Source organism: Pogona vitticeps, chromosome 2 (assembly GCF_051106095.1).
Source record: "Pogona vitticeps strain Pit_001003342236 chromosome 2, PviZW2.1, whole genome shotgun sequence".
Taxonomy (NCBI): domain Eukaryota; kingdom Metazoa; phylum Chordata; class Lepidosauria; order Squamata; family Agamidae; genus Pogona; species Pogona vitticeps.
In genome coordinates, this window is record NC_135784.1 from 235,848,597 (window position 1) to 235,861,483 (window position 12,887).

At 42.6% G+C, this 12,887-nt stretch overlaps 1 protein-coding gene across 1 annotated transcript in view; it reads left to right on the forward strand.

Annotated features, from left to right (window-relative positions):
• Positions 1-12,887, forward strand: part of OSTF1 (osteoclast stimulating factor 1) — a 30,800-nt gene that overhangs the window by 1,394 nt on the left and 16,519 nt on the right. The window lies entirely within an intron of this gene.

The window sequence follows — 12,887 nt, forward strand, 5'->3', positions numbered from 1 at the left end:
ACACACACGGCCAGCAACTGTCTGGAAAGCCGAGCGTTGTTTGTCTCATGAGTGCAGCGTTTTCTGAGGGAAAGGAGCCCCGGTTCCGTTTGTGGTAGCAAACCCAACTAAAAGTTATGCGGGACTTTTTAAGCGGCTGCAAGGAGCTTGATCTCGATCAACAGTTCGTTGCCTGGTGGTCTAAGAAACCTCGGAGTGAAACTGCATTAAATGTCTGGGGTGTTTTTTTTTTAAGAAGAAAAAAAAAGCAGAGCAGGGATTTCCACAGCCTCCATCCATACCACAGAAAAGAAAGGGGGGGGGAAGCACCTCCTCCTGCCTGCCAACCAGTCATATAGTGTATCTGCAGGCAGCTGAACATGAAGCAAGGCTGATGAGCACAGCCACCGGGTGGCCAGAGGCACGTGATAAATGGAATATTGTGTACAATGCTAGTTTAACAAGTGGCAGATTTGGTCTGAGTCATTCACATCAAGATTATCTGGCGTATATCTGGTGAGGAGAGCTGGAAGACATTTGTTCGTCTCAAATATATATATGTATATATAAAAGAGCTAGGCTACCTTGGGTCCTTTTAAGGAGAAAGTGAAGGTAAAAATATTTAAAATGAACAAATAAATAAATAAGAGGCCAGCAGTTGGCTCTCTTGGTTAACATCTGTGGAAGACCAGCCAAAGGTGGAATGAATAGCACAGTGAATTAAGTGTCGGAGCCAAAGGTCGGGAGTTGGATTCCCTCTATACCTCCCAGGAGAAGAACCAGCCTGTATGGCCTTGGGCAAGCTGCTGAGTCCCAGGACATCCGCAGAAGAAAGGAATGGCAAATCATTTCTGAGTACTTAGTTCCTTGAAAACCCTGGAAATGATTGCCATAAGGCACAATTTATTATTTATTTAAAATATTTATATCCCACCTTTCTCCTCAAGAGAAATTGACTTGATTACATGTAATTATTGTATGCCAAAGGACTGAATGATGTGATAGCTATACATTGCTTCAATATTTCTCTGGGAAAGGTGTGAGTGTAGGATAGGCTATATCTTAGCCACAGTGATACAGTATTTTCCAACTTCTCACTGCTGCTCCTGCCTCCCTGCAAGAATCTGCCATCTGAGTTGACAGTTTCACGGTATCCCGTATTGGTGTCAGACTTGCTGCTGTATAGGGATCACGGGGTAGGACTGGCCATGTGTCTTTGAGAGTGAATACAGTACTTACATTGAGGACTGGCAGGGGCGGGGAGAACAGCACATATTCAGGCATATCTGACTCCATTTCCTAGAATTTTGGATGATGAATTCCAGAATTTCCCAGCCACACTATCTAGAAAATAATGGTGGTGTTGCAATCCAAAAAGTATATTTCTAGTGCCCGCTCTTTTTCTGTCAGTGTGGCAGGAATTTACAAACTGAAACAAGTTTAGCCTCCAGTGACATGGATAAGATCAAAAGGGTTTGTGTGTAAGAGTACTAGTTTACTAGCTGATATAATTTATGATTCATTATAAATAGTTTATTAGTGCTGAATAAACTTCTGGTGGCAATTTCTTGTGTTCTCTTTTGGGACTGCATACTTTCTAGGATTATATGGTAAGAACTGGAAAGTCTCTTAGCCTTTGAGCTTCTTTGGATTTGCAGATCAGGTACAATGGCCTATTGTCTGAGTTTCCCTTCAGGGAAGATGCACCATCAGGAAGACTCCTAGCTTTTGGGCAAGTGTCAGTAAAAGACATTTTCCCTGCTCCCAGTCTCTGGTCTAAAACCATGATGTGGGGGCCAAAACAACAAAGTTCCCTAGCAAGTTGTTGCTCTGCACTGACAAGTACTCATGCATTTGCTGCCACAGATTTTCCTGTTTACACGTATGAACACTGTACCCATTTTGGCCTTTCAAGAAAAAGCTGGAAATTTCAGAAGCCAATCCTTTGCCCGTTCATTTAGACAGTCCTACTTTGTTCAAAGAAACCAAGGGCTGCCAAATTTCATGTTTAGGAAAAATCACTGAGCTCCATGAAAAATAGTATTTCTTCTTGAGCAGAATAAAATTAAAATTTTAATTTGAGTTATTATCATGTGTAAATCTAGGTCTAGACTGGAACCACGTATGCTAAGTAGGGACGTGGTGGCGTTGCGGGTTAAACTGCAGAAGCCTCTGTGTTGTAAGGTCAGAAGACCAGCAGTTGTAAGATTGAATCCACGTGACAGAGTGAGCTCCCGTCGCTTGTCCCAGCTCCTGCCAACCTACCAGTTTGAAAGCATGTAAAAATGTGAGTAGATAAATAGGTACCAACTTGGTGGGAAGATAACGACGTTCCATGTCTAGTCATGCTGGCCACATGACCATGAAAACTGTCTTCGGACAACGCTGGCTCTACAGCTTGAGCACCGCACCCTAAAGTCGGACACGACTGGACTAAATGTCAAGGGGAACCTTTACCTTTACCGGATGCTGAGTTACCAAATGTAGTTAGGCATCCTTCAGTCATGATAGACTATGGTAATGTGCTCTGTATGGAGGACTTGGAACAGCATCTAGTGTGGCTGAGGAGGCCACTTCAAGAGTGACAGTCCCTTCCACACTGAAGACAATCTGTTTCATATCCATCTCCCTGATTTTGCTGCTTTTGGGACTGCCTCTTTGCCTCAGCCTGCTGTACAAGAGTCTCTTCAAATTGGGAGAGGCCGTGATGCACTGCCTGACTCCAGGCTGAATGCTTAGATGTCAAGGTTTCCCATCTCTTGAGGTCCATTCCTAAGGCCTTCAGATCCTGCTTGCTGTGGTCTCCCTCTGGGGTGATTTCCCTGCACGAATTCTCCGTATAGGAGATCTTGGCCTGATGGCTGATCCAACCATCAGCCATTCTCACGACATGCCCAAGCCAATGTTGACGTAGCTGTTTCAGTTATGTATACATGCTAAAAATTCCAGCTCGTTCTACGACTACTCTATTTGGAACTTTGTCCTGCCAGGTGATACCAAAAATCCATTGGAGACAATGTGTATGGAACGTGTTCAGCTTCCTCTCCTGTGATGCACAAAGGGTCGAGGACTCATTGCAGTACAGGAGTGTGCTTAGGACACAGGCTCTATAGACCTGGATCTTGATATATGCCATGAGCTTCTTATTAAGCCATACTCTCTTTGTGAGTCTAGAGAACGTGGTAGCTGCTTTGCCAATACGTTTATCCAGCTCAACATATAAGGAGAGAGTGTCAGAGATTGTTGAGCCAAGGTACACAAAGTCATGAACAACCTCCAATTCTTGTGTGGAGATGGTAATAGAGGGAGGTGAGTCCACGCTCTGGCCTATGACTTGTGTTTTCTTCAGGCTGATTGTTAACCCAAAGTCTTGGCAGGCCTTACTGAAGCGATTCATGAGTTGCTGGAGGTCTTTAGCAGAGTGGGCAACAACAGCTGTATCATCAGCGAAGAGGAAGTCTCACATGCATTTCAGTTGGACTTTGGTCTTTGCTCTCAGTTTAGAGAGATTAAAGAGCTAGTCCGGAGATAGACACCTTCTGTTGCAGTTCCAAAGGCCTGCTTCAGCATGACAGCAAAGAAGATCCCAAACAGGGTTGGCGTGAGGACACAGCACTTTTTCACTCTGCTTCGATGTCAAAGGGATCTGATGTTGAGCTATCAAAAATTACAGTGCCCTTTATTTCCCCATGAAAGGACCTGATGATATTAAGGAGTCAAGGTGGACATCCAATCTTGGGAAGTATTTTAAAAAGCCCGTCCCTCCTAACCGAATCAAAGGGATTTGTGAGATCTATGAAGGCCATAAAGAGTGGTTGTTGTTGTTCCCTACATTTCTTCTGCAACTGTCTGAGGGAGAATACCATGTCAGTGGTGGATCTATTAGCTCGAAATCCACATTGTGATTCTGGATAGACTGTCTGCAAGCAACTGGAGCCTCTTCAGCACAACATGGGCAAGCAGCTTCCCTACCACGCTGAGAAGAGAGATGCCATGGTAGTTATTGTTCTTATACAATGTGATGATGTTTGAATCCTTCATGTCCTGTGGTACTTCACCTTCCCTCCAGCAAAGACAAAAGATTATATACAGCTCGATGGTGATTATCTCTGTACAGCACTTCAGCAGGGATGTTATCCTTCCCAGGTGCCTTGCCAGAGGCGACGGAATCCAAGGCTGCTTTAATTTCTGCTAAACCTTGCCAATAAAAGTCCACATAGTCAAAGCTATGGTTTTTCCTATAGTGATGTATGGAAGCGATAGCTGGACCACAAAGAAAGCTGACTGCCGAAGAATTGATGCTTTTGAATTGTGGTGCTGGAGGAGGCTCTTGAGAGTCCCCTGGACTGCAAGGAGAACAAACCTATCCATTCTAAAGGAAATCAACCCTGAGCGCTCACTGGAAGGACAGATCCTGAAGCTGAGACTCCAATACTTTGGACATCTCATGAGAAGTCATACATTCCCTTGATGGTACCTGTGTCCGCTGCTATCTGTATCTGAGACCAGAGCTGAAGCTAATAATCGCTGGAACATTCCTGGACTTGGCTACAAGCAAGTTGAAGAGTCTGCAAGTTGTACTCACTAGGACAGGCTAGAGCTCTCCTCTTATCCTCGATGGCTGGCATCAAATCCTCTGAATGGGCTTCGAACCAGTCGGCTGTCTTTTTGGTCTTCTTGCGAAATGTGGACAAGGTGGTATTATAAACAGTGTTCTTGAAATGTTCCCATCGTTCAGATGCATTTGCATCAGCCAGGCCTGGAAGGGTTTCCTCAAGTGCTTGGGGAAATTCCTCCACTTTCCTTGGATTGCGAGTCTTGCTGATGTCAATACATGGTCTTCCTTCCTTTTTCGTGTGATACAATCTCTGTGCTCGCAGTTTTACTCTACTGCATACCAGGGAGTGATCAGTATCGCAATCAGCACTCTGGTAGCTGTGTGTGATTGTAATACTAGGAAGGCTAGAATGTCTAGTGAGGATCAAATCGAGCTGATGCCAGTGTGTCGATCTTCGATGTCTCCAGGAAACTCTGTGTTGAGGCTTCGTATTGAAGAACGTGTTGCTGACACAAAGACCATAATAACAGGAAAACTCCAGCAAGCGTTGCCCATTTTCATTCATCTTCCCAATGCCAAAACTGCCTAGACAAGTGGGTCAAGAATTGTGATCAGCAATAACTCTAGCATTAAAGTCTCTGAGAATGAACAGTGGTTCTCTCTCGGGGAAGAAATAGTTACCAAATAATAAACTATAAAAAAAAGATGCAAAAATGGAATGATAAAAGCCAGTTGAAATTGCTGACCTACTACAGACCTTTCAGTTCAACAAGATGATTGTTTTACTTCAAAATATTCATAAAACAGATTTTTGTGTGCCAGGATGCAGCCAGCTAGGGATTCTCATGGAGCTCTGTGAAAGCAGAGCTAGCAAGAGAGGGAGTTGTAGTGTAGAAAGTTAACTTTTCACAGCTCTGTTAGGGATGAAGATATATACTTAAAGTTGACATAATAATTGCACTTTCTATAGTAAAAATACGGAACAAACCTCACAAATCCCTTGTTTGACATACTCTTGTTAAGATATCTTCCTGGATTTCTGGTCTTAAAACAAATCCATCTGCTTCCCATTTACCGTAGGGATTTGTTCCAGAGATAAAACAACATGTGTGCATTTACTCATGGATCATGAAGTTTGTAAGTTAGAGACCAGCAGTTTGCTCTCCTTGTTAAAATCTGAACCACTGTGAGTGGCAGTGACAGTTACAGCAACAAGATTTCAAGCAGGTACAACTAATTGATTGCTGGGAATGAAAATTATTGTCCAGAAAAGGTTTCAGAACTGGCAGTTAATAAGAAGTAACAGCTCAGTAGTCTAGGTATCAGGCTGTGGAGCCAGAGGTTGGGAGCTTGATTCCCCAGTGTGCCTCCTTGAAAGTAGAGTCAGCCTATGTGGCCTTGGGCAAGCTCCATGGTCCCAGGGTGCTCCCAGAATAAGAGAATGATAAACCACTTTTAAGTACAGTCAACTCTCGACTTCCGAACGTCCCTAGATACGAACTTTTCAATTTACGAACAGCTCCGTTGGCAAAAATTGGCATCGACTTGCGAATGGAGCTCAACCTACGAACGAGGTTGAGGCTCCGTTCACAAGTCAATGCCATTTTTTGCCAACGGAGCCATTCGTAAATAGCTCCCTGCAAAAAGACAGGGAGAAAGGGCTGGAAATTCAAATATCCTGCCCTTTTTCCCTGCCTTTTTGGCTTCGGAGCTCTCAAAGGGCTTTCCCCCCCCCCGACATCAGAGAAAGCCCTTTGAGAGCTCCGAAGCCAAAAAGGCAGGGGGAAAGGGCGGGAAATTCGAATTTTTTGCCTTTTGAAATGCTGGAACAGATTAATTCCGTTCCCGTGCATTTCAATGGAAAATGGTACTTCGACTTACGAACTTTTCGACGTACAAACGTCGTTCCAATATGTATTAAGTTTGTAAGTTGAGGTACCACTGTATTCTCTACCTGGAAGACCCTGAAAAGGGTTGCTATGTCAGAATTGAATTGACAGCACATTGTGATAATGATTAACAGCATGTGAGGTTTGAAATTAGGATTCTAAATTAGCTACATGTTATCATATCTGCAACAGCTCTGGCAATATAAACTGTGGCCTGCCTCCTAAGCAGACCTGGCCTAACAGACACGTATAGCAGCCCAACAGGATGTCTAAATACTTACTGCTACACTTCAGGGGTGGGGAACCTGGGGCCTCCCTCATGTTGTTGATGCCACCTTCCACCATCCCTGAATCTTGGCTGCGATGGCTTGGCTATGAGGAGCCCAACAACATCTGAGGGCAAGTTCCTCGCTCCACGAGTATAGAAACAAGGAGATGGTTAAGAACCTAGTAGTCCGTAGTGCAAACCATAGTTCCTGCTTAAACAGCTTAGCCAGTGGTGAGGAATAATAGAAGTTGAAACCCAACAGCATCCAGACAGATACTGTAGATGCATGTCCCCCATCCTTGAGGTGGAAGTTCACTCAAAGGGACTGGTGGTTTGAATTCAAGCTGGGAGTGATGGCGGTTACAATGCTGGAACGAAATTGTTAGATTTTGGTGGAATGTGGCCTGTTGTTCCTGGCCTATCTTTCTGTTCAAAACTGTGTCTATGTAATCCCACTTGGAGATGTCAATTATTCGGTATGCATTTCCAAGAATTCTCCAGCTGTCATTGCCATGGTGGCTGAAGGATACTTGCAATCTAAAAAGCAGCTTTACCAGGCTTTAATCCCACAGATTTACCCCTTTCCCCTTTGTTTTGTTCAGTCAAGCATAAACATACAGCCCCATGAATAGGCTTATTGCAGGGTGGGTTTGATTTAAATCAGTGATTTAAATAAATAATGCAAATAAAATATCAGATTTTTTGACAATTTAAATAAAAAAATCTATTTTTGATTTAAATCATTATTTAATTTTTTAAAAATATTCATTTTTATGCACCTTGGTTTATTTAGTCCAGTTCTAGTTCTCATTTTGGCCCTAAAATCCCACCTCTTTTTAAGTGCAGTTATATTAGCAAACAAACAAGCAAGCAATCCACTTTAAACTGGATGCAGAAAAAAACAAAAACAAAAGATTGGAAAAGCTGTCAACAAAAGCTGTGATTTCATTATTCGTCTTGTAACATTCTGTTTCCTTCAGCTAGTTAGATTAGAAAGCACATGTATTCTCTTTCAACTTAGTGATTCTTTCATTTTGTTTTTAATGTACACAACTAAAAGTTTTGGTAGCATAAATAGTCTCTTGCTACTGTTACAGGCTATTATTCATAGTCTGGGGCTGCTTGAGTGCTACCGGCACTCGTTGAGGGAACCATGAATGCCAACATGTACTGTGACATACTGAAGCAGAGCGTGATCCTCTCTCTCCCTTCGGAGACTGAGCTGCAGGGCAGTATTTCAGCATGGTAACGACCTCTACAAACACACCTCCAAGATGACCACAGACTTGCTAAAAAAGCTGAGGGTAAAGGTGATGGACTGGCCAAGCATATCTCCAGACCTAAAGCCTATTGAGCACCTATGGGGCACCCTGAAATGGAAGGTGGAGGTGTGCAAAGACTCTTAACATCCACCAGCTCTGTGATGTTGTCATGGAGGAGTGGAAGAGGACTACTTGGGCCCAATTTGGACATTGTCCCTTAGGGGTGTACTCACTTTTGTTGCCAGCAGTTTAGACATTAATGGCTATGTGTTGCATTATTTTGAGGGGACAGCATACTTACACATACAAGCTGTATACTCATTGCTTTACATTGTAGCCAAGTGTCATTTCTTAAGTGTTGTCACATGAAAAGATACACTGAAATATTTATGAAATGTGAGGGGGTGTACTCACTTCTGTGATATACTGTATGTATATGTGTGTCTTGTGCATGTGTGCACCTCTCTTTTTATGCACACGCGCATACAATAGCATTTTAGGGGTGGCTTTTCAGTCATGATTGTCTCCTTCCTGTTTGAAGGGGTTCCCATTGCTGTGGTTAAATTAATTTGTGGATTTGTTTGTTTGTTTTATTAATTTCCCTCTCTGTGTGTTGTTGTAATGTTTTATGGCTGTTTGTTGCATTTACTGTGTTTAGAAGTTATCACATTTTGAATTTGCAGTGTTAGCTATGCTGGGATTGTGAAAGATACCCAGGGTGTCAATGTTCTAAACCAGGGGTGTCCAATCTTTCACCTTCCCTGGGCCACATTAGAAGATGAAAATTTGGTTTGGGCCGCACATACATTTGGTTTGGGCCGCATGGGGGGGCAGCCCTAGCCATCCTCCGCAGCCCCACTCCAAGCACGCTTACCGGCAGCTGCGATCTCAGACAGCAGAGGCTGCCAGCTTGGACTACAGTGGCTTTATGGGGCCGGGAGGGGGTCCACCTATTGATGGGGACGGCGCAATGCAGTCACGCAGCCCCCCTGTCCTCTCCCCTCCCACTCCTTCCTTCCTTCCCTCTCTCCCCCTCTACTGTTGTGACATGCCCCGGCCACATTCCAGCCACAAGCGCCGGAAGTTTAACTTGAAACTTTGGAATTTCTTTAAAAATAAAAAATTGCACTGGGCCGCATTATGAGCTAACCTGGGCCACAGGTTGGACAAGCCTGTTCTAAACATTTAAATATGTCAACATCCTGAGTAGTTTGACCCCTGGAAACTCATCAGCACTGTCGCCTGTTCACATGAACACATTGTTGCATTAGTCTAGAATGCTGCCTCAGAACTAATATATTGTCATTGGGCATTAGTTGGCTGTTACTTACTAAATGGCCCTATATGTGTTCTACCTCAGGGTCTTCTGCTTGCAACAGAGAAGCAATTGCAGTTCCTCATTGTATGTTGAAACATTTTCTTCTCCAAAAATTCAACCCAACCAAAATGTTGCAATAAAGCAGTGTCTCAACATTAAGATGTGCTCTTCTAGAGTTTTTGTATGTGCAGGATAAATAGGTAGAAAAGTTGCAGAGACAAATATGAATAAAAATAATACTTTAATATAGAAAAAAATGGATGGCATAGTTATATACCAGTATTCCCCTACCTAGCAGACTCCTGATTTGTTAGACTGCAACCCCCATCATCCCAGCTGATATGATCAAGCTTCCAGGTTGAGGAAAGCTCTGTTTGCACATACAGTAGATGCATGTGAGATGATAACAACGGAGGCAGGGCAAGCAAGGCAAGGAGCGGCAGGGGAAGTTTCTGAGGAAAAATACCAAGGAGAAAAGCTCTAGTGTTCAAAAACAGTAGTCCATTTGTTAAGCAGACATCAGGACTGACTTGAACACAACCCTCACACAGTGCTGTTGCAATTCAAACAATGTAAGATCATGTCAAAGAAAACCCTTTCCACATATCTGAGAGAGAGAGAGAGAGAGAGCAATATAATTTTAAATTATTACGAAAATTATACATGAACAAACACTAGAGACTGCCTTCTTCATAACTGCTGTGTTCCATCAGTGCTCTTAGTAGTCCTTGCTTTTTTTGTACACTTTACTATGGAGACCATCTTCTTAGCTGGAAAAAAATACAGATTAATCCCTCTATGAAAAGCTTCTCACATATCGTGTTAAGGGAACCGTAAAGATAACAATCAAAGAAGTAAATCTCATGTGTCTCTGTTGTTGCTGTTGACATAAGCATTAAGAAAACAATAGAAATTACTGGAGCATATTTTCCTCTCTCTCATAGATTTGTTATGACTGTAAAGTGTAAACATGGTGGCACATTTTAGAAATTAACACTAGATGTCACATTTAATTACCGTTATGGAAGTTTATTGTAGCAGAATAAGGGAAGTCTGTCCATACATTTAACATAAAGTGGGTAATTATCATATTACAGTCCCGGATGCTGGGTTGTTTAGTCATCATAATTTGATGATGCATTTCACATTGATCTTCATCTACTTGGAGGAGATGTTTTTGTCCCACTAAAGTAATGTTTGTTGCAGAATTCACTCTGAATTAGACCTATTGCTTTTTCATCAGCAGAGTTGTAAGCTGAATCTTCAGGTTTCCACCACTTACCCAGTAGATATATATATTTTTGGTGCTTTTGTTCTGTTGTACAGAAAAACAAACGAACAAACTACCAGGTGGGATAAAAATTGTCCCAAAAGATCTATTAATTGTTGCCATTGAGGTTGGACCTTTTTTGTTTCTGTTTTATTTTCTTCCAGACAATGTAACAAGCTTGGACCAAAAATTTACCATGTCCTCTTTTTCTGGAAAATTGTGAGGCCAAAAAGCAGAAACAAGTGCCTCTGGCTGTCAATAGCTTGACCTGGGGTGCGAGAGGAAGAGTGGAATGTTCAGTGGGTCAGAAAATATACGAAGTGTAAATTGAAGCTTTGCGCTAACTTCCACCATGACCCTACTGCTAATGTTTAGTACACTGGAATTCTCATGAGGTCAGAAAGTACCCTGGAACTCATGCAGTGCAAGTTTTTAAAAATCCATTTGGATGGTGGTTCAATAGACAGCATAATAGCTTTTATTAGCCAATTGTTCTAGTGAAAGCAGTGGAAATTAAGCTTGGGCAACATGATGATGCTCTATTTAGTGTGAGGGTACTTCAGTGTTGGGAGGGATGAATAATTATGGTTAGATTGCTACTCTTGTGCATGATTTGGGGTGACTAGATTTCCCCCTGCAAATGTCTGTCATGACTAGGGATGGGAGAGGAACTGTGACAGTGACAAACTGGTGTATTTAAACATGAATCTCACCAATCAGGTAGATGGGGAGGGTAGCCTGTGCATTGGTGAAAGGAAAAGACAAGGGCTTGTAACTGCGGCTTTCCTTTCCTACTGTTTTTCTACTCACTAAGCACACGTGCAGACCAGGAGGGAAGCTTGGCTAAAGACAAAAGCACTTGGGTGAGACTGTAGAGGTAACCTATAGGTGGCAGGGAAAGCGTCAGCAAACATCACACATGGGCTCCTTAAAAGGAAAGTGGGTGGGCAAACCATCATAGTTTAATCTTGAACCCCAATAAATGAGTGATAATAAAAGGGGAAAAAAGTAATTGATACTCTGGCTGCTGACTTCTAGATGAACTTGATTTAATTTTGAAGTTGAGTGGTTTTTAATTATTATCTTTCTGAATCACACATTCCCTTGACTTTGGGAAAGGTCTCGGATACATCTTAAACAAATAATTAAACTATGTAGCCTGGGTTCTCTGTGCTTTCATATATATTCATGCAGTTTCATTTTCTTGTGTTGGGTTGAATTCTGTTAAGTGTCAGCTTCCATTAAAAAGCAAGTGTAAATACACCAAACACACCTTGTCAAATAGTGGATATCTTTTAACTCTTAAGGAAGCTGTGCTTCTAATTGCAAAGCTGCTGTCTTGTTTCTTTCTTTCCTCAGATTCTTTTCCTTTCCAATGTTCATCCATCAGCAAGCCAGATTAAATGTTAAGAGCCTTGTTATTGTTTAGTCATTAAGTCGTGTCCAACTCTTCGTGACCCCATGGACCAGAGCACGCCAGGCCCTCCTGTCTTCCACTGCCTCCCGGAATTGGGTCAAATTCATGTTGGTAGCTTCGATGACACTGTCCATCCATTTCGTCCTCTGTCGTCCTCTTCTCCTCTTGCCTTCACACTTTCCCAACATGAGGGTCTTTTCCAGGGAGTCTTCTCTTCTCATGAGATGTCCAAAGTATTAGAGCCTCAGCTTCAGGATCTGTCCTTCTAGTGAGCACTCAGGGTTGATTTCCTTCAAAATGGATAGGTTTGTTCTCTTTGCAGTCCAGGGGACTCTCAAGAATCTCTTCCAGCACCACAGTTCAAAAGCATCAATTCCTCAGTGGTCAGCCTTTATGGTCCACCTCTCACTTCAATACATCACTACTGGAAAAACCATAGCTTTGACTATGCGGACCTTTGTTGGCAAGTTAATGTCTCTGCTTTAAAGATGCTGTCAAGGTTTCTCGTCAGTTTCCTCCCAAGAAGCAGACGTCTTTTAATTTCGTGGCTGCTGTCACTGTCTGCAGTGATCATGGAGCCCAAGAAAGTAAAATCTGTCACTGCCTCCATATCTTCCCCTTCTATTTGCCAGGAGGTGATGGCAATGATCTTAGTTATTTTTTGTTTTTTGGGGGGGAATGTTGAGCTTCAGACCATTTTTTGCGCTCTCCTCTTTCACTCTCATTAAGAGGTTCTTTAATTCCTCCTCACTTTCTGCCATCAGAGTAATATCATCTGCATATCTGTGATTGTTGATACTTCTTCCGGCAATCTTGATTCCAGTTTGGGATTCATCCAGTCCTGCCTTTCGCATGATGTATTCTGCATATAAGTTAAATAAGCAGAGACACAATATAGAGCCTTGTCGTACTCCTTTCCCAATTTT